The following is a 22,798-nucleotide window of genomic DNA, read 5'->3' as shown; positions in this document are numbered from 1 at the left end:
AGTTAAGCATGTCATTAAGACAATTATATGAACTTAGTTCCGAAAACATAATGATATTTTGCAGAATTGCTTATAATCTGGAAACCTGGAAGCAAAGTCCATCACTGAAGAAATGATACTAAATTACAGTATATCATGCTATAGACTTCTCTGAAAGAATTATATATATGTATATGTTCTAACATGGAAAGATTTCTAAACATAAGACATATTATTGAGTAAAAAAGCAATTTGGGTATTGATTTGTACAGCATAATAACTACTTATGTAAAACAAATAGGAAAACATATATTTGTCTTTGGGTACATGTACGTCTGTAAATGCACAGAAGAATATTTGGAAAGGCAAGAAAGAAAGTCTACATTTGGAAGTAGTGGTCAAAAGACTTTATCCTTATTCATAAAGTTTTGATTTTTACAAAGTGAATGTATTATGTATAGTTAAAAATTTATAAAGATGCTAAAAGTGGTAGTGAATAGAACTAAATACCTTAGCTGGAAACATGAATCAGTTGTTAAAGATTATAACTCCCTTCAATTCTAATTTCCTTTCTAACAACCAAAATTCTGGGAACTGAGCAAGAAGCAAATTCTTGGCTTGGTCAATACAGGGCTTTGAAGTCAACTAGGTCAAACAATTCCTTTGCATCTTGTTTTTTTAATTTTTTTTTTCTTTTAGAGAGACAGGGTCTCACTTGGTTGCCCAGGCAGGAGTGCAGTGGTGTGATTATAGGTCACTGTAACCTTAAACTCCAGGGCTCAAGCCATCCTCCTGCGTCAGCCTCCTGAGTGGCTGGGTCTACATGAAGCATGCCACCACAGCCAGCTAATTTTTAAATTTTTTGTAGAGACGGAGTTTCACTATGTTTTCCAGGCTGGTCTTGAACTTGTTGGTTCATGTGATCCTTCCTCTTTAGCCTCCCAAAATGTTGGGATTACAGGTGTGAGCCTGGTTTCCTGAGCGTCTTGAGAGAGAATTTAACTACAACATTCCTTGGCATTGCAGCAAAGGCAGGGTTGTCTAAGGATTGGAGTAGAAAAAGGGAGTTCTTTTGATTCTATCTACCTTTCCCAAACTTCTGCCATCCCAATGAAACTGAAGCCTTGCAAGGAGAAGGGATTTTTACTATACTTGTTTTACTACACTTATTTTAAACATCTGAGCCTTAGAAGATTTTTTCCTACGTACATCCCTGTTAAGAAAAGTGTCAAAGCAACAGAGATGCAAAGTGAAACATGTTTTTCTAGAAACCAAAACTGCTCTCAGGAATGGTTTTCGGTATTCACGTTTGTATTCTAAGTATCTGTACCAACCAACTTTTCTTATCCACCATTCCAGCCCCTGGCACGTTTCTTGCACCCTGCTGGGTACACATGCTCAAACAGGGCCTGGTCATGGCAGCCTAAAATCCCAGCTAGCCCCGAAGACAGGAAGGCCTGGGGCTCTCAGTTTCCACTCAGCTACAGAGCATACAGCACAAGACCAAGGAAAGCCAAGAGAAAGCAACGGCATCTCATTCTCTGGTTGAGTTTGTTTCTTCCTTTTGGGGACCGGCAGCCCCCTGAACTCCTTTGGGACCTGGAGGGGCTTGGGAATACCAGCTCTCCCCATTCAGTTCACAACCCCTCCCCTAAGTGTTTGCTTTTAGGCACCTCAGTTGCTAAAGGCATTTAACTTTAATTCCATTTGACTTCAATTGTGTCCAAATTACTGTAAAAAGGAAGAAGACAACAAGCTCTAAATTGAAGAGAGACAGAAAATCATTGAGAATCCTGCCTTTATGAATATTTGATGAAGAAAGGTTAGATCCATAGCTGGTAAATTATAAGAAATTATGTCCATCATGTGACTCTGTCAGCAGAGGTTAATACAAATGGGTTGGGACTTAGTTGGGATGACAATGCAGATTTAAAAAGATTTGTCCTCTCCTCACTGCAATTAGTTTTTCTCCTGTTATTAGTGTAATAGAGTTGATCATTAGGATTATGGCAACAGAACAACTGCTCGGTGAAAGCATTTTGTTTTTCAGACTGTCATTGCATTTTCACCGTAAATTTCTCATCTCTGCTAATCTTGTCCTTAATTGTGTGGCTGCTGTGGGCAGGATCCAATTATTAACTCTTTTGATCCTACCGTGCCCTTGCCAGCAAGTATGCTGATTATATGCAGACGGAATGGGCAATCCTATGTTTTTCTGTGGCTGGATACATGGATCTCATGGTTCATTTAGCACAAGCAGAAAAATGGTTATTCTGTTCAAATAACAGCTCCAGCCAGGTGTGAAATTTTATATAATTGTGTTATAGGATTTGCCCAGGTTAAGGGGCTTCGTGGGGCTTCCATTATGAACCTCAATTTCTCAGGTATTTATGATTTGTTTTCCACTTTAAGAAAATCTGAATTAGGTTCAGTGTGCTCTGCCTGGAGGCCTTATTGTTGTTGTTACTGTTATTTTGCAAAGGGGATTAAGGTGGTCCTGAATTCTTGGTACTGAGGAATGTAACTGAAGTCAACCACAGTAAGCTGGGATGTAGAAGAAATGGCACCACGGACCCCAAAAGCTGAAGGCATCATTTGTCCAAGTGGGCGTCTGGATGTGCAGGCCCTGGACAAATGTTGTGCAGGGAAACTCCCATTTTTTAAGCCATCAGATCTCATGGGACTCATTTACTATCATAAGAACGGCACAGAAAAGACCTGCCCCCACAATTCAATCACCTCCCACTGGGTTCCTCCCACAACACGTGGGAATTGTGGGAGTTACAATTCAAGATGAGATTTGGGTGGCGACACAGCCACACCATATCACACCCAGTTCTGTGTCTCAAGCTCTTCATTCAGGGGAAGGCAAATTAAGAAAGCCTCAAGCCCACTGTAATTGGTCTCCACCCAGAAAACTGTACAGAGTTTGTTGGGAACTCAGGCTGCAAAGAAAAAAGAGCCAAGCGGTGCCACAAAATGAGTGTGTTTGCAAGTACAGGACATTGCCATGGGAGGAAACCTTTCCACCTGAGGCAGTCCTTGGCCCTAGACCAGCGAGCTTGAAATTCTGAGGTCATCACACTCTGCTCTAAAACTTTGCATAACTTCCTTGTCCCTTACCCTGGATTTTAGGCCTTTTTTGGTCTGGCTCCACCTAACCTACAGCCTCACTGTTCTTCCTACAATGGTTCCTTCTAACTTCTCCACTCACTATGGTCCGGTGGGACACCAGCACTCTCCCAACTCAGGGTCTTTGCTTTTGATGCCTCCAGATAAGGCCTTTCCTTTCCACACGGCTGAAGAACTTGGAGACTGAAGCTGAGGGAGGGTGGAGTGAATAACCAACAACTTCAGAGAGACGAGTCGGAGGGTATGTAGGTTTCTTGCTATTCGAGACCAAGCTCTAAACAAACAATTTGCAAACAAACTTCCATGCTTATTTGTCATCACTATGTTTATATATCATCTCCATGCTCCTTACTTACAGAAAACCCCACTGTCTTGGCCTAAGGTCACCTTTTCTTTTGGTATCTACACATTATGAATTATATATCCTTCATAAAGTTGCTATATACTTTTAAAATGAGGGACATGGCTGATGGAATGTTTAAAAATTGGTATAAGACAAGGAGAAAGGTAAATATGATTTTGGCCATGGAGGGCATGTGAAGGAGGGAAAGATCTAGATAAGGGAATGTACTCATAATAAATTAAGAAATAAAAATCTACAAATGTACAGGTAAACCATGCTAATAAATCAAGAGACCCTACGGGCCCAAAGCAGAAGATAAAGTGTCTTTCCAAAATCTAAAGGAAGGCTAGAAAAAAATGGATAACTATAGAAAAATTGTCTTGGGAAGGGTTAAATGTCACAGCCAAAAGAATAATTGGAACTGTCATGCCTGTAGCAATCTCACTGTAGAAGCAGTGTCTTCGCAAGGTCCACTGAGAGTTCTTTCCAACAGAAGTATACACTCTGCCCATACTTATAGTCCTCCCAAAGTAGGAAATTTAACACATCAGGGAGCCTGCTGGATTATCAGATCAACTAATCAATAGCGTTGACAATATTTCCACCTAAAAGCATGGGGGAGCGGTAAGTAAGGCACCAAAGCAGACAGGATCTTTGCCAATACATTACCTTGGACCTTTGACTTCTGCCAAGGACCCAAGAGGCACATGACTTTTCTTCCCAAGACCTGGGATTTTCTGCATAAGTGATTTTGACCTGCTTGAGTTGAGTCAATTGCATCCTTCATCAGGAATGGGTACAGAGGACATATGCAAATGGCACAGACCTGGTCTCCCAGGCATCTGAAGCAGCATGGTGGGTAATGCCATTACCCCCCCTCAGGAGCCCTCCCTGCCCAGACTCTGTAAATCTCAGCTGTGTGTGTGCCACATCCCAGGACTCAGTGGGATATAAATGGCTTCTCTGTGTACCTAGATTGCTCCTGAGACTTGAGTCACCTGAAGAGTTCTGTCCCCTCTGTGTGACCTACACCTGGTGGCTCTGCAAAGACATTTTGGGCACTCTCAACTCACTGAATTTAATGCTTCAGAAAGCAACAAGATTTCATCACTGAAGATGAAGCTAATGCAGAGAGACAAAGATGATCCACTGTTCAAGTCCCCATGTCTATAAAAGGCCATCTGGGGCAACACAGAACCGAACTCATCCAATCCACACCAAACATGCTCTGTGGAATCTGCCTGTCTCCCCCAGACTGCTCCTTCTGGTGTAGCAATCTGTATATAGGCCAGCCCCCAAATATCAGGATGAACGTCATCTCCAGAAACACATTTGTCCTTGGAAAAGACTAGAACAGGACTGTCAAAGGAAGGGGACTAACATTTGTCACGTGTGTGATACTTCATTTTATCTCATTTAATTATCTTTATATAATCATTCGAAGTTTACTGACAAGGAAACTGAAGCTTAGAGGGGTTAAAAAAACACGTTCCAGGACACAGAGCCAGTATGGGTTGACTACCCCTTACCTGCAATGCTTGGGACAAGAGGTGTTGCAGATTTCAGACTTTTCCAGATTTTGGAACACTTGCATTATACTCACTGGCTGAGCATTGCTAATCCAAAATCCCAAATCTCAAATGCTCCAATGGGCATTTCCTTCAAGCAGCCTGTTGGTGCTCAAAAGTTTTGGATTTTGGAACATTTGGGATTTTAGATTTTTGGGTTAGGGATGCTTAACCTGTACATGGAAAGGCTGGGATTCAAATCCAGGCCTGCCAGCCTCCAAAAGCACTACCCCTAACCCTTTGTACCTCCCAATGTCGCCTTTCGTAGAAACCAGAGGAACAAAAGATAGCTTAGTAAAGGCAAACAGCAAAATGCCAGCCCCGCAAACTTTCTGAAATCCCAGAGAGTAAGATGGCGAGGCAGTGGTGCACGTTGGAAGGATGCTGGTGTTGGTGTCTCTGTTCTCAAACAGGCTCCATAATTGGGGGGAGGTGTTGTGTGTAAAAATGAGATTCGCAGTAAAGTGCAGAACTTCTTTGGAAATGGATCCATCGTGGCTCACATCAGTCACCGGGCTCTCTAACCAAGACAAAGCCAAGGTTTTCTAAAACTGGCATATTATTGTAGTCTGCCCGGCTGTGCTGTAACTATTTCAAGGACTATTAAATTAAACCCCGGAGACAGTTTCCCTTAAGATAAAGAGCATGCTTTTTATTGTGTCATCAAAGGAGACCAGAAAACCTGAAGCTTTCGGCTTTAAAGACAACATAATGAGATCAGAGATTTTGCTTGCAAAGAAATTAACTTTCGGTTAATTAATGAAAGTAACCTTAAACAGCGGGCGTGTTGCCAACAACCAGGACACTATAATAAAATGGGGGGAGGGGGGAGATAATGGGCTGCTTTCAAGGGGACAGGGCTCAGCAGCCCAGAAAGAAATTCGATGAGGATGCTGCTTGTAAATTTGATCTCAAATTCTTAAGATGAACAAATAATAGTCTTATCTGTAATAAAGTCTGCTACAAATGCTTTCTTTTCCCCCATAATTTTCTGTTCAATTTAGATAGAAGATTTAATTAGATGTTGGTGAAACACCAGTTATTTAATAAAACCCTTAATAAAAATCTAATCTATGGTACATAGAAACCACTGTAACATAATCACAATTTAAAAAATCCGTTTTAGAGTATTTACTTTTTACAATTAAGAAAATATGTATCTGTGACATGTTCTGTTTTCTACTCAAGATGAGAGCTAAGAAAGCAAAGCTAATTTTTAAAAAGTCCCCACACTGTAACCCTTTTCTCCTCTCATAAAGTTCGTTTTTAAAGGGTTTCTTTTGAAGCAGCATGGCAGGTCAGTTGCAACCAAAAGGAGTCCTTGAGCCGGGATGAAAGGAATGAAGAATGATCCCTCCTATCTCAAAGTTTTTAACTTAAAATTTGCTTATCATGAAAACTGACTTTTAAGGATTCTTAAAATTAAATGAGAAGCCATATGAGGCCCTACATCTGTTTCACCTAACTGCAATTCTGCCCTCTAGGATATCAGCAAAGCCTGAGGTGGGAAGTAGGACTCTCCTCTAAGTCTATGAGGCTGTGTAAGTTACACAGGTAATGGAGCATGCGTGGCCTACAACACATATTAAACCAACGTTAGGGACAATTTGAGTAACTCTCTAACCTTCTAATACCTTAACCAAAGGCAGATTTCTGGACTGGACATCCCAAGCCCCGGGTTGCATTTAACATGCATTTCTTAGAGGTGATGTTTTCTATATATTATAAAACTCTGGTATTGGTGGGAATGTTGGTTTCTGTGGGAAATTGCTCCTAAGTTCTCAGCTTCAGGAGCAAGAATCAAGTGGAATGGGGATCCAAATGGTTTGAAACATCTGGTGGTCTGCTTTCTACAGATTTATTGGAGGGAATCGGAAAGTTTGGAGAGAGTGACACCAACCTCATTTCAACAGTTCAAATAGAATTGCACAAAAGCCATGTCCCTTTATTTGACATCACATAGTTCTCACACCCTCTTCGAGATTAAGTAGGAGAATCTGACTGAAGTAGTTTTTCAGATAAACAAGGTGTGGGGCAGAGTTTAACTAAGGGAGAATAATTATTTTCCCATCTGAAGGGGCAGGTAGATGCCAACGCAAGTCAGCCTGTATTTCTGCTCTGTCCCCAATGACCTGGCATCGGAACTAAAATGCCTGTTGAATGAACTCATTTGCGTCCTTGGCCAGAGCCATGTGACACCTCTGTTCTGTTATAATTTGAGAAGGTCACTGTTTAATGCGTCTGGGTATTATGATCATCCAGATTTAATCATCAGAATGGGGTTCCAGTGGCTTCCACTGTATATAAATTTAAATAATGGCCCTTCCTCTCATGAAGGAAGGAAAGTCCATAGACTTTGCCCATCTGTTCGGTGAGGCTGTTCATTTTGAGTTTCTGATTAGGTGCCTCCTACTATTCCTACACAGGCCATATCTCCAAACAATGCCAGTGTTTGAGGATGTTTAGTGATTTATATACAGTGCTTGTTATTTTTCCTTCTAATCTGATTCCTCTTTGGCAACGGACACAAGGGTTTAGGGTGGACTGAACATAGCCAGTGTCTATTTAGATACACTGTGCATAAGCTGGAGACAGTGGGAGACTCTGGGGCCACATAGGCACTTTGGGGCCACACAGTCCTGACTGGGTGTCAGGCTGGATTTCGAATCTGTGAGTGTAATGCCAATAACATGCCTGGCTAGTTTAACCAATCACATAAGCCCAAGAAAAATTGGGGACCTGCCACAGGGTTGCTGGAAAATGGAATTAGGACACAGCGAGAAACTATCTGAAATAATGTCTAATTGCCTTCTTTGGAAAGATGGTAGGACCACAAGCCCCTGTTCTATATCTCCTTCCAATGTGGTATGACTGTCAGTTACCTCTTCTTTCTCCCGTCTACAAGTTGGCTTCTTCGTAACCTTGCCATACCTGGGGACAAGAGACACATTCTTTTGTCGAAAAAAAAAAAAAAAATGTTGATGCCATTCCAGGTCTGAAAAGCAAAAGGGGGAAAAATAAAATCCCAACTCTTTTTTTGGTATAAAGCACAGAGGCAGCCTCTGAAGCTTTCTTAAATATTAACATTATAATTAGGAGACACGGGGTTTTGCTTCGCTTGTGGGTTTCACACAACATCCTGCCTTAACAGGATCTTTTAGAGCTTGTGACGCCTCCAAGCACGAGCTGTTCTTCCAGAGGGATGTTGACTTTTGTGGTCTATTAAGCAAGCAATGCATAAGTCAAAGTATACTCTTCCAGGAGCAGAATACTGACGCAAACGCTTCGGGCCAAACTGCACATGAGTCAGTCCCTTTTCCCATGAGTTTTGTTAAACAGACTTCTTCATAACAGGACAACAGTAACGACAAACTCTGGTGTTGAAACAATTGCTGATCAGGTAACAGAAACCACCTAACAAGCCCGTTCATCTTTGTGTTGCTGCCGGAAGCTGCCAAGACTCCTGGGTGATGGGTCCTTCAGCCTGAAATTCAAGACCACCCAGCCTGTGGTTCCTTAGTTTAGCTAACAGAGTCCCCTAATCATTGGCAATTCAGGCTCAGTCCAAGAGAGGCTTTCATTGAGGTCCTGACTGTACAACTGAACTTGGGAAAATTATAAAACTTTGCTAAGTTTCTCTATCTGTAAATGCAGACACAAGTATCTATTTCATAGAGCTACCACGAGGACCCAATGAGATCATGAATGTAAAATGTATAGCACAATGCCTGGCATTTAGTAACTAGCCCAATCAATGACAACCATTATTGTTAGTAGAGTATTTTCTGAGGAACTTGGTGTCTGCAAGCTGTGACTGTTTTTGTGACAGTCATTCGTCATTCTATTACTGTCTGTAATATGTGGGAATGCTTCTACTCTTCTGTTTTATTTTTAGAGACGGGGTCTTACTTTGTTACCCAGCCTGGTCCTGAATGTCCGGCCTCAAGCAGTCCTCCTGTTTCAGCCTCCCAGCGTGCTGGGGTTACAGGTGTGAGCCACCATGCCTGGCCGACTCATCTTCTTATTAGACCTCTCTAATAGCCTAAGGCATGGAAATTACCTTATGACTGGTATGGAAAGCCACCAACAGATTCAACTGGGACAGGTTAAGGCTCTGGCTCAGAGGAGACGAAACGGTGGCTCAGGGGCTATGTTTAGCCCACAGATATTTATTTTGGCCTAAATGGTAAGGACTCTTGCACTATTTAAAAACATGTGACTCAGTTCTTTAAAAAGGAGAAAAATAAATAGAGAACTTAATAAAAAGTCCAGATTTTTGACTCTGCTTGAAAAATGGGAAGATCTGCTTATCTGGGCCAATCCCCTGCCATGACAGTAACTGGCCAGAGCCGAGTCAAGACTGCTTCCTTAGATAGGATGTACGTACTCCATTTGAAAGTAGTCCCGCCTCTCTCTCTCTGTGGCCTGCTTCGTTGCCGTTTATTGCCAGGTCCTGCTCAGTCCACTGGGTTGTAATAGAGCCAGCCCATTTAGCGTGGCCCCTCGCCCAGTGGGTTGTCTATCTGTTGCACCTCCTGCAGTTTTAGTTCAGGGCCTTGGAGTTGCTTTGGCATAGTCTCATGCATTTCCCAATCCCACAGCAATTACGTGGGTAGCACCTATGTGTTTTTCTCATAGTGACTGCCATCAACAAGTCTGTTGATTGTTTGTTTCTGTTCCCTAACTCTAGTAAAATTTACTTATATATTTCCTTCTGTGGCTTCAGCCCTGGCTTCACTTTGAGGTCAGTTCAAACCCAGAAAATGCAGGAAAGATGCCAGTTCATAAAGCTCAGAATCAAGCTGCATTCTTGGACTGGCCATCCTGTGCTTACATTACCTTATTACCAGTGATGTCAGCAGGCACTGAATTCACTAGGTCTTCATAAATACTAACCCATCTCTAAACACGTACCTAGCATAGCTGACAGCTGAAGCAGATGCTTTTTTACACATCTTCCTTTTATCACAAATTATTCCCAATAACAGTCACCTAAGAGTAATAACATTTTCTAAAATTTATTATTTCATTTTAACAATCAAATTAATTGTTAAACAATTTTCTAACTACTGAAAAATAAATTTTGACTTAGAAACATTATTAAAATTCAGCTTAACATTTAATGGAAAGAAGTAACATGTTCATTTACCAAATGAAAATATTGCACTGAGTAGTTTGTAAACTATTTCTCTGTTTTAGATTTTTTTTATATTTTTTAATTTCATTTTTTGTATTTTTAGTAGAGAATGGGTTTTGCCATGTTGCTGAGTCTAGTCTCAAACTTCCGGTCTCAAGGGATACACAAGGTGTGAGCCACCACACCTAGCCTTTCTGTTTAGATTTTAAACAAAAATAAAAACTTCAAGTAGTCTCATGGTAGGACAGAGCTGAAATACCCCAGATGTTGTTTCTTCATCTTAGCCACTATTCATCTTGAATCTACTGTTCAGATGCAGGAAGATGTGGCACTACAGTGACTGGAGACACAAACTCGATCTGAGGTGCACTCAAACCATCCAAATGGTAATGAGCTGACCCGGGAAATGAACATGTGTAACTGACTATGTGTGTGTCAGCAGCTGACTGTGTAACTGGGAACTCTGAATTCATGAAGAATACAGTGTCTATTAAAGGACGTGTTACTAAAATGTGCTAATTTGAAGTGGGTGTGTGTAAATATATACATTTACAATTTATATATTATAAATATTAAATTATTTTACTAATACATATTTATAATATATAATTATGTTATTTTGCAAAATAACATGTATTTATACACACAGTTCAAATTAGCACAAATTACACACACAGTTCAAATTTAGTAGTATATCCTTTACTAAAGTTTATATATATATATACATGTATATTTGTATCATATATACATGTGTATATATATACATGTATATTTGTATCATATATACATGTGTATGTGTATATATATATATATATATATATATATATATATATATGTAAATTTTAGAAGTAACTCGAATACTGTTTAGAACTTAGACCAACAGAAGGTTTTGTTAGAAAGGATTATTACATTGATCAGAACTGACGTGAAAAGGGATAGTAAAAAGCAGACTGACTCTTAGTTTTATTATTGTTTTGAAGCTTTTCAGGAGACAGTGCACCCCCTTGTCACCAGCATGAATGGGGGCGGGGACAGGGAGTTGAAATGGACTGCTCCCCCTGCCTCATCCTTAGTATGTCACTCTCTTATGGGTGCATCTCTTAACCAGATTTCTGATTTCTACGGTTAAGACATTCTGGCCTGGGTTCCTGACCCCTTTTGGCCCAGAACTTTGATTTGAGTCTCTGGTCTTCTCTTCCCAAATCCACTCATCTGGATTTTTGATCCAACTGCCTGCCATTCAGGCCTCCAGATCTTGCCTGCCTCTTCCTTCTGACTCAGCTCCCCACCCCTAGCTGCCCTGCTGCCGTCTGCTTTTCACCATTCTCTGCTCTCTGCATTTGATGATTTCTGTGAAATGAACACTTGCTAGCCTGACCGAGGGGGACTCAGGAAGCTTCCTTTCCTGTCAAGCTGAACTTCTGGCACAAACTTCACATTGTCCTAGGCCTGCCTGGGTCTCAAAGTGGCAATCGTATGATAAACATCATTCTGATGTTAGTAGCTTGGTGGGGGTGGTGGCTTCAGGATAACTACTGAACCTTTAGTGTGACTCACAGGTGATGTCAGAGAAAAACTGCTCCAGAGGCATTGATGTCATTTCCTGTCATACAAACGACAGCCAAGCCTCACCAATACCAGCTAAAAAAGATAACCGTGCAGGTGTTGGGCTTGGTCTGGGTTTAATGCTTCACTTGACTCCACACTGTGTTTGCTGGGCTCCCAAAGGCCACTGTGGCATTCCTGATGTCCATTTCCTAGGACAGTATATTGCCCGATAGAATTTATGGTAGTTGGTTCTGAGCTGTCAATAAAATCGCATGGCCACGTGAGGGCTTTCTCCAGTACAATCTAATATAGAATGCTTATCTTATTGAGGCACAACATCAGCTTTTAATATCCCACTAAATCTGCAAATCAATCCATGATTTTTAGGATTTCTCTGAGGGCAGTCTTAGCCTGGAGTTCCTTTATATATAATGATGATTATGATATAATAATGACGCTCATTACGTCGGTCACTTAATCACATATGTCAAATCTTCACATAGGTCGATTAACTGAAGTTGTTTTCCTCTGCTTTTGCTTAAATTTTGACCCATAATAAGAAATAAGAGCTTTCAAAAACAGTGGTGGTTATGCCTCATCATTTGGGAAAAGCCAAGCCAGAGGTTGAATATTTAATTCCAAATCCTACGCATCCATTATTAACACACATGCCTTTACTCATCTGCAGTAAGGAGTAATTACCCCAGCCTTTCATGCCTTTTCACATAAAATAATTCAGGGATGTATTTAAGGTGTGGCTTTGATAGGCTAAGATAATGATTATATCCTGTTTATTTAAGTCCCTAAAATCTAGCAAAACGTCAGTATCCAATCACGTATACTGCTTACGTTCACATAATTTATATGCACATAATATATGGATATAGCATATATGTATACACATATATACATATACACACAAACACAGATGTGTTTATAAAATACAAAGGACACTCTGACTGTCACAGACAGTTTCAACGGGAGTATATATCAGTGTGTTTAAACAACAGTATTCAAATGATTTCCTGCTATTCTTTTCCCTGGATACTTGCTTCGTGGAATTCAAATGTTGCCCATTCCTGCATAGCTATGATATGTTTCTAGGGTGCTGCTCTGAAAAAGTGACTTCTTTATTCTCATGAAGAGGAGAAAGGCAGGTTAATCATCTACTGACTCCTCAGTCTTACTGCTGGCATAGAGCTCTGGCTTTGCTAAATTTCCTCTTTTTAGATACCTAACAAACATACATCACCAGGAGGTGCAGATAAAGATCAAAAGATTAGGTTTTGTCACTCAAATGATAATTAAAAAGAGTATTTTTAAACACACTATAAATATACACAAGCCATCATAAAATCATCAAAACCCTGCCGGAGCTCACCACCTCTAGAGTATATAGATTATCAGGGAGAGGGATATTGATGTTAAGTCCTGCTTGTCTTGGAAGATTGTCATTAACTGTCCCAAGCCTGCACTCAGCCAGCCACCTGAGCTAGGGGAAGACAGGGAGTCTGGCCTTACATAGTCTAGTGACAGATTCATGGGATTAGAGATCGCACTTTAATATGCATTTAATTGTGATCCTTTTCTGCTCAACTCTAAGATTCCTTAAAATATATTATTCTAAAAACTATAAATAAAAACAACAAGCACCAAGACTCTGTTGTCCTGCTTAAAGAAATAATTTCACATATAGTAAGGATTGAGTAAAACAGGTTAATTTCGTCAAAAAATTTCATTTATAGCATGTCACAAAAGGAAACATGAGTCCATGTATATTAGAAGCATGCAGTGACATCACCTTTCATAAAAAGCAAAGCTTGTCATCACAATCTTATTAGGATGTCATGCATTGTTAAACTGGTAAAATATTTCTGTATACTCCAATTAGCGCAACCATTTACTGGCACAGACATTACAGAGAAAACTATCTTCTTTTAAAAAAGTCCTTTCCACTGGGAACTAATCCTTTGTTTGACAATTCAGAGAATGTTATTTAGAGATTTTAATTGCTCAGTTGATCTGTGGCTGGATCTCAATAATCAAAACAATAAAATTGTTGGTTTTCTTTTTTCTTGACAACTGTAATAAAATGCTGGTAGCGTCCTGGGATAGTTAACGAGAGCTGGATTGACACTGTCAGATTCTTTTTCATATATCTTTTTTATCAGAGGTGAACAAACAATTTTTAAAAGCAAAAAGTACATTAGTAATATTGCCATTACCAACAGATATTCCAAGTATAACTTAATGTCTACATAAAAAATCCAATCTAATTATCTATAACAATCTAATCTGATTATCTATGAAAAAGGGCTACAATTCTTAATTTAAAAAATATTCAAACTAATTAGAAAGAGATGAACATTCCCCCAAAATGGGCAAATAACATGAACAAATATTTCACAAAGGAAGAAATATAAATAGTCATTAAGTATAAGAAAATACTGTTACCTCATTCATTATCAAAAGAATACAAATTACATCAATGGGATACCATACTATTTTTCTAATCTATCAAATTGAAAGACACACCACACACACACACACACACTTTCTAGTTCTTGTTAAAGCTACAGGAAAACAGGTATGCTTACTGGATACTTGGGGAGCCTATTTGGAAGAACATTTTTGCAGTATGTGGTATAGCCTTAAAACTGTGTGAATCTGGCCTGGTGCAGTGGCTCATGCCTATAATCCAGCACTTTGGGAGGCTGAGGTGGGTGGATCACCTGTAGTTGGGGGTTCGAGACCAGACTGACCAACATGGAGAAACCCCATCTTTACTTAAAACACAAAATCAGCCAGGTGTGGTGGTGCATGCCTATAATCCCAGCTACTCGGGAGGCTGAGGCAGGAGAATCACTTGAATATGGGAGGCGGAGGTTGTGGTGAGCCAAGATCATGCCATTGCACTCCAACCTGGGCAACTGGGCAACAAAAGCAAAACTTCATTTCAAAAAAAAAAAAAAAGTGTGTGACTCCTTGATTCAGTAATTCAATTTCTAGGAATCTATCCTTAGGTGATGAAGAGTCACACACAATTTTTAGACAAGGATATTCATCCCAGCATTTTATATGATAGGAAAAAAATAGGAAGGAACCTGGATGTCTATAATGGTAGGAGGAAAGTTAAATAAATCATGGCATATCCATACAAGGGAATTCTAGTTTCCCTTAATAATCATGTTCCCAAGGAATATTTAAAGATAAGAAAAACTGCTCATGATATAGCAAGTGAAAAGAGGCAAGTTATAAAATATTATGATCTTAATATTGCTTTAAAAATATATATGCAAGTATATATCCATTAAAAACGGACTGAAAGATAACAGACTCAAATATTCCTAGTGGTATCTCAAGGTGGTAGGGTTACAGGAGATTTTTCCTTTCTGTTTTATACTTCTCTGAATTTTCAAAACATGTTTTTAATTAACACAGATTACATGCTAATTTAAAACATGTTAATTGAAAAGGCAAACCTAGAAATATTTGGCCCCAAAATGATTTCCTAAAAGTTTCTAAATCACTTGGCTTAGGAAAAGTACACTTAGATCTAAGTAAATTTCTACTTTTTTGAAGAAGAGTTTGGGGATATCTTCACAATGTGAAATTTCACAGAAGTATGGAAATAAGCATTAAAAAATGAGTTTTCAAGGGTGAAACGGGCAGTTAGGATGATCAGCCAAGGCGTGAGAAAACAGTTTCTTATACAATGTTAACTCATTGGACAGACTACAGGGAACCCAAAACATGACATTTGGTGCCAAGGGAAACCAAGTACTTGGGTTTGGTGCAAACTATTGGTTATTAACAACTGCGGATAGGAGAAACACAACTCAGCCCTGAATTTGTGTTCAATTTTGATTTTATTATTCTATAGATGGGAATCTACAAATGACTATTCTATACATTTTCATTTTTTAAATTTATAGAATGAAAACTCTATAAATGAATATTCTATAAATACTCATGCTAGAAGAATTCCTGGGCTGGGTGCAACGCCCATGCTTGTAATCCCAACACTTTGGGAGGCTGAGGAGGGAGGATAGCTTGAGGTGAGGTGTTTGAGACCAACACAATAAGTCTGTCTCTACTAAAAAAAAAAAAAAAGAAAGAAAGAGAAAGTAAGAGAGTATGCGAGAGAGGGAAAGACAAGAGCTCCTCCCAGTAACTACCAGCTTTCCTAATCCAAAACACACATGGGGGAGGTGAGACTTTCTGCCTTCCTTTCTTGGAGACCATTAAAAGAAAAGCCACTGGCTTTAACTCAGGGACCACATATATTCCTAAAAACCCAGGCCAAGCCTGACCCTGAAGATGAAGACCATTATAAACCTGCTTAGGAGAGATGTTTCGAAGTCTTAGAACTTTTCACTCCAAAAGTAAGAATTTGCCTACTAAAGAGAGAAGAGAGACATCGGATTCTCTGAACTGAATTTGTCTCCTGCCTGGCACTCTTACTTCTACATTTTCTCACTCTTGCTGGATTCCATTTGGGAAGAAAGGCATTCCACCCCTTGAGAAGGCCATCTTCTTGGGTCTACTTGAAGGATGGGGAGGCAGAGAGTGCTTGAAGAGGGATGCAACAGGACACGTATGAGAGGAAGAAAGATGAATTTTTGGTGGATCAACAATGATTGGTTTATTGACTGAGAACCTACTATGTGCTAGTGTTTTACCTCACTTGATTTTGCATATCCCAGAATACCCAACTACAGCCTTATAAAGTCCTTTTCTCTTTAAACTCCGAGCAGAGTAATTCTTTTAACTGTCAATATTAAGGAATACTGTAAAACACCAAGTTTAAGAACTAGTCCAGCCACAGGTCTCTTCATTTTTAATAGCAGGGGATGATTTAGATGTGTGTCCAGTGGCAGAAGGTAAAAACAAGGGCCAGACCTTCTTTCTGTCTGAGTCAGAGGGAAGCGCCTTCCAAACCAGAAGCCCCCTGTGGTGCTTGCCAGTTAGCCACCCTGGCGAGGAGGCTAATAGGATAGGGAACAGTGGGAGGATGGGACGAGGAGCAAAATTACAGTCTGGGGAAAGGAACACGATCAGTCTGCCTCTGAACCATGCCTTGCACCTAGATTTCAGAGTCTGCTGTTATTTCAAAGCTCAAGATTTTCAAATTCAGATGCACAGCAGAATCCTTCCCCTCCCCCAGCTCAAGACTGCCAGTAGCCCCATACTGTTAGCTAAGTGGCTGCAGTATAAATAACTGGAAGGAATGCTTTATGCTTGGCCACCCCTCCAGCAGGAGACAACTGGCTTTCTCTGTGGTGTTCAGTGAGCCACCGCTGATGCCTCATTAGAACGCGAGACACTCCTGCCAGCCCTGGGCGCTGGCTGCTGGCTGCCTGTGGTCTGCATCTGTAGTCATGACAGACAGCTGAGGCTGTTGCCTTCCACTGAAGACCAAGTACATGATCCACTGCAGTTAATCAATAGGATAATGGAATGAATCAATAGGAAAGATTTTTAGGAGGTCTTAATTAAAGAAACACTTGCAGATACAAATGATGTCTTCAATCTATTGATAGTGCCAAGGTGAAGGGTTAAACACAAACAAAACCATCAACTTTATTTTGCCGGCATGCCTTCCTTCCACAAGAGAACAGCCCAGCAGCCTCCTGGCCCTGGGGTCGGCCCATTAATCAGTCCCTTGTCAATTGCACGGCCACATGGTATGGGAAAATTAGTCTATGATCAAAAATTTTAATTACTAAACAGCAACTCAAAACAACAATGAAAAACAAACGTGAATACCTTGTCTGGTCTTCCTTTGCCCCTAAGATAGGGGCGGCACCCCCTATAAAAACTGGTTCTGCAGACAAACTCCCCTACCGATGTGATGCACAGAATTAGAATAATTAAAGAAAGCCTAAATTGATGGATCCCATTTAGGCAGTGGAATTCTCTAGTGGGCCTTCTGCTCAAACGTGTTACATCAATATTTTTGATTCCCCAGACGGTTCTGCACTAGGTACTGGTTTAAAGAGACATCAATCTGTGATGTCAGCATTTATCTAATGAACCTTCAAAAATCAATGTCCGGGATGGCCTGTTACATGTAGGCACCCAATTTGTCCACTCTTTTAGCCTTACTGGCTAAACCTACAGTCATAATAACAGTAAACGTGGACTCAAGTGGTCAGGCGAGATGGTTACACCAGAAGAGGCTGAGATGATATAATCAGTTTCAGGCCAGAGAGCTCAAATGACATAAGAACAAAACAAGGAAGCTAAGACACCCTCCTAAACGGTCCAAAGGCCTCCTAAGCCCAGAAAAGCACACCCTAAAACAGTCTACTTCTTGACCACTCCACCATAAAACTTGCTTTTCCCTCCAACCATTCCCACCCCCCGTACTGTTGCCTGACAGGCTTTTGGTCCCACTCCTGACAGCTATGGTAATTCTTTGCTTTTTGGGTTACTCAGCTGGGGCTGCCATTTAGCTCCACTCAACAGGAGGCCTGTGCTAAGTTCTTCTCTTGTTAGTGTTTATGCTCAACTCATCCTCACCCTTCTGTTAACACGACTCCTTGACACGGATATCTTGACATCCTAACGGGCAGAAGAGAGGGTCTAAGTTTGTTTCACTTCTCTTTTCCTTTTTAAAATAAATTGGCCTGTACTGGCTGCCACGAGGCTGAGCTATTTCAAATGCATTACTTGGGTGACAGCTATGCCATTCCCAATGCCAGGATTTGGCCTGCCTTACAATCTCTGCTTTTGTTCACCACAGGCCGATCTCTCTCTCTTGACCAACAGAGTCAGTCTTGAGAGCAAGTGTGGAGCTTGGACAGTTGTAAGATGTGTTGTGTGGGCTGAATTAGTTGTTGTACAATTCCTGTCTGTCTCTTTGATTGCAGCTTTCAGCAGCCCCTCTTGCCGAGTTTGAGTCCAATTAAACTACAATGAAAGGTACCATGATTTCATTTGCTTGGATTGTCACATTTCAGAAGTTCAGTAGCCTGCAAAGTGTTCGCTGTCTCTCATTAAGCAGGTTCCAGCCACTGTGTAAAGTCTCTAATTTAGCTGCTTTTTATATGCTGCTTTCGGTCCTGAAGATGGCTGCCTGCAGGGAAGAATTCCCTGCCATTCGTGGTATTAGAAGGTGTTTTTGACCCTACAAGTACGAAACACATGAGAATCGCAAAACTGACTCTAAAAATATGAGATGATATCCTAAAGATGCCTGATATGCTTCCAGTATTTTTTCTGGAATAATAATACTTGCTTTGGATAGAAGGTGTCCGTGTGTGTTTTGTGAGGAGGGGCACATTCTATGTCAAAGAGCTATCACCATAAGAGTATGGTGATTGTACGTTCAGAACTGTGGATAAAGACCTATATGGGTTTCTCCTGATATATACATGTATTTATTTATTTTAAAATCCTCAAAAAATTTCCATTTAGCTATATATTTTTAAATGAATTGCCTTTAATCAAAGGGTGCTATATAAAATCAAGATATCTTGGAAAATCTTACATGTATTAGACACTGCAGCAGATCTGAACTGAGTCTCTCATTTGTGCTTAAGGAGAAAAAAAATGACCATACTGTAAACTGTGTTTATGCTAATTCTCATTATGAGTCTAGTTTGAAGAGGAAATTGCTCTACGGATGCCAGTAATAATAATTAACACCTACTGATTGCTTGTTAGATGCCAGGCACTATGTTAAGAGCTTACTATACAGGATCTCATTTAATGAGACAACCTGTTAAATGAGATGGGTTATCAAAAACCCATTTTCCAGATGAGGAAACCAAGGCATACAGAAAGCTAAGTAACTTGCTCAAAGTTATAGCTGGCAAGAGAAAGAACCAATATTCAAACCCAGGATTATCTGATTCTGTGGCCCTTCTTACTAACCATTTTGTATATCTGCTTCAGCGGCAAGGGCTAGCACAATCCCAACTGGATTTACAAAATGAAAACTGGCAGGTGCACAATGATAGAACTGATGTCTGTCCCTCATCCCTTGGGGCAGAGATTAGCATGGCCAGTGAGTCAATTGCAACCCTGGCTAATGCATTCACTTTGGTGGACGGGCATCTTCTGGAGCTCCAATCCTACTAATCTTTCCATAAACACACACACACACACACACACACACACACACACACACACACACTCTTACGAATAGGTTTCTTTTTTTTAATTACAAAAGAAAATTATGAAAACACAGAAATGCCCAAAGAGAAAAAATATAAATCATCTGCAATTCTACTGCCCAGATACAATCACCCTTGGTATAGATTCTCTACTGCCTTTTTGATTTTCCCCATGGAACTTATAATTTCCAGTATTATTAATATTTGCTTGGTGTTTGGTGTTTGAAATGAATATGCAAACCTAAACTCTGTGTCATGCCCTTCCTACGTCTGATTGTAATCACTAGATTAGGCACTGGGCCCTCCCTGAATGTTAAACCCTGGTTCTTTTAAATACCTTGTCATCTCAACTGACTCCACAGAGGCCAAACATGGAACTTTTTTAGGACCAGGTGGTGCGAACAGCCTCAGCTGGCTGAGAACCGAAGGTCAAAGAGGCCCTGGGTCTGGCTGAGTGTGCCAAGTCCTGAATCCAGAAGCTTAAAATGTAATCAGAGTTCCTCCTACCAGCTCAGGGACCCATGGATCTTCTAGCATTCCTTAAAAAGAAAAGTGCAGAAAAAGCCCAGCATAACTGGAGAGATCAGTTTAATTACGTATGTGTAAAAAAATAATCACAATAAAAAAATGTTTTTGTTTTCTTGGGTAATTTTTTGGAAATACATATAATTGATACTCTTGCTTGAAAGATGGAAATGATACTTCAGCCTGCAGCCGTCAAGGGTTTGCAGAACTGGGGCTGCTGCTCTCTGCCTGGCCCCGAGAAGAGTGTGATGAACACAATCTGAAATCAATATCAGGGAACAGTTACTGCATCTCAATATTATTTGCCGAGATGGGCTGCTGGAAGAAGAGTCGGGAAGAGAGATATATGTCAATAGCCTTAACGAAGCACTCCACAGCCATGCACAAAGGGAGGTCAAATAACTATCAGCCGGCCAATCCCCATTGTAAGTAGTAAAAATGATAAAATCAATATTATTAAATAAAAAGTTAGCACTGCTATTGAACTCGCTCATGATCTTGGCAGCACCTGGCTGAAAATGGAGGAGGCTATTTTCCCATCTCTTTGGGGGCAAATGTTTATGATCATAAACATTTGCAAAATGTGGGGACAGAGAGGTATTTTTCATTCATAAACGGAGCCATGGGATTGAGTAAACAATAGGGCCAGGTAACTGTTACCTTGCTAGAAAACAATGATCCTTCTCACCCCTGGGTGAACATATATTCTAAGGGCCTCTCAAGGCTGCATCTTTTAGAGCTAGACTTTGACCTTCTGGCTTTCAGGGCGACAGAGGCTGGGCGAGCTCTGGGCTCTCAAGGAAAAGAGAAGGGTCCTATTTGCTGTCTAATCTTGAGATCTGGAAATGCGCTAGGAAACACCATGGGAGAGAAAGGAAAAAAAAAAAAAAAAAAGAAAAGAAAAATAAGAAAATGAGAAAGGAAAAAAGGAAGAAAATAGCTATTTCAAGAGCTGAGGATTGACCCGTTCTCATTAGCCCAGAGAACCGTGGGGAAGCTTCTCAAAGGCAGGGATATGTTCTTCGCTGCTGGCGTTGGGTGGTTAATTGTGCAAGCTGAAAGTAGCACATAGGCAGGTACTGAAAAAGATACATTTAGAATAAAGATAGTCCAGCCAAGAATTCCTATGAAAGCAGCAAGCTCCAGTTATATCTGGAGGAGGAAGAAAAAAACGGAGAGAGAGGAATGTGTAAAACTGAGTGGCAGCCCGTCAGAAAGACTGCATTTGCTGCTCTGACCTGCATTTAAACACAGAGCTGCTTAGCCTTTTGAACACCTAAAGTTAGCTCCCTTGTTTGCATTTCATAGAAACTACTATAGAAAGTAAACAAGAACCTTTGGTGAATTATTTAGCATACAAATAAACCAGCAAAGAAGGCTAAGTAGGCCTATATGAACTAACTGGATTGAAATATTCATCTGTAAATAACCCTCCAATCTGGTGCTTTCACGTACAAATACTACATGGAACATTAGACACAACTAGCTTCTAGGGATATTTAGGCTCACTAGAGAGCAATTTTTATGTCTACTGGCATCTGTGGGTAGTGATATGGACTGACTGTTAATATAACCAACATAAAATTTATGTGAACACTCACTGCAATAGCAACACACTGTCAGACAGCTGGTGGCTGATGCGGAGCACATGCGGATTTTATATGCACTGTGTAAACTAACCTTTGCAATAAAGATTTAGCAGGTTTATTAGTTTAGGAAATCGCTATAATTAAGGATAATTCATAATGGCCGCTTATCCACTCTCCAGCAATAGCTAGCTTAATTTAGGCTCCATTTCTTTGAGCCATAAATAAGTGAGCTGCTATCTTCTGCACAGATGTGGCATTCAACCTGTTCATGTTGGCTGGTTTTTGCTTGTGTTTTAATCAAAAGCATTAGTAGATAAGACTATAAAAAGCACAAGGTTTGAAATAAATTAACCAGAAATGCATAGGCAAAGTTTTTTTAGTCTACTCAAAAAAAAAACAAAAACAAAAACAAAATTAACCTCTCCCTCCAGAGGTAAGACAATTAAATAATGCTTTTAAATGTACTAACCGAACTTTCATTTACAAACCCAAGGAGAGAGAAAGTGACAGAGCAATAACATTAATGAAGGCCAAAGAAATATGAGTGTGACCTCTCTACAGTATTTCCATTTAACTGTGCATGTAATTAAAGCCTGACCTTTGAAAATGCAGCCCACTTGGGTGTGCAGTAACTTCCCCTGTGAACCAAGCCGGGGCTGCAGCAATGGTCGGCTTCTACAGTGCAGTCTTGTGCCTTCAATGTTTGCCCCGAGAGATGGTTGCTTTTGTTCTCTGTCCCCACCAACAGGGACACCTTTCCTGCTGGTCCTGAGCTACACCTGATACTCTTCTTCCAAACAGGCACTCTATTTTTGTGTGACAGCCCATGTACTTTGCAAATACCTGGAACATGA

The 22,798-nt window shown here is 40.3% G+C and overlaps 1 protein-coding gene across 5 annotated transcripts in view; it reads right to left on the bottom strand.

Moving 5' to 3' along the window:
* Nucleotides 1-22,798, bottom strand: part of FTO (FTO alpha-ketoglutarate dependent dioxygenase) — a 431,427-nt gene that overhangs the window by 26,112 nt on the left and 382,517 nt on the right. The window lies entirely within an intron of this gene.

The sequence above is a fragment of the Callithrix jacchus genome, chromosome 20, assembly GCF_049354715.1.
Source record: "Callithrix jacchus isolate 240 chromosome 20, calJac240_pri, whole genome shotgun sequence".
In the NCBI taxonomy this organism is placed as follows: Eukaryota; Metazoa; Chordata; class Mammalia; order Primates; family Cebidae; genus Callithrix; species Callithrix jacchus.
The sequence above is the reverse complement of the archived record's forward strand: the minus strand, read 5'-3'. Positions and strand labels throughout refer to the sequence as shown.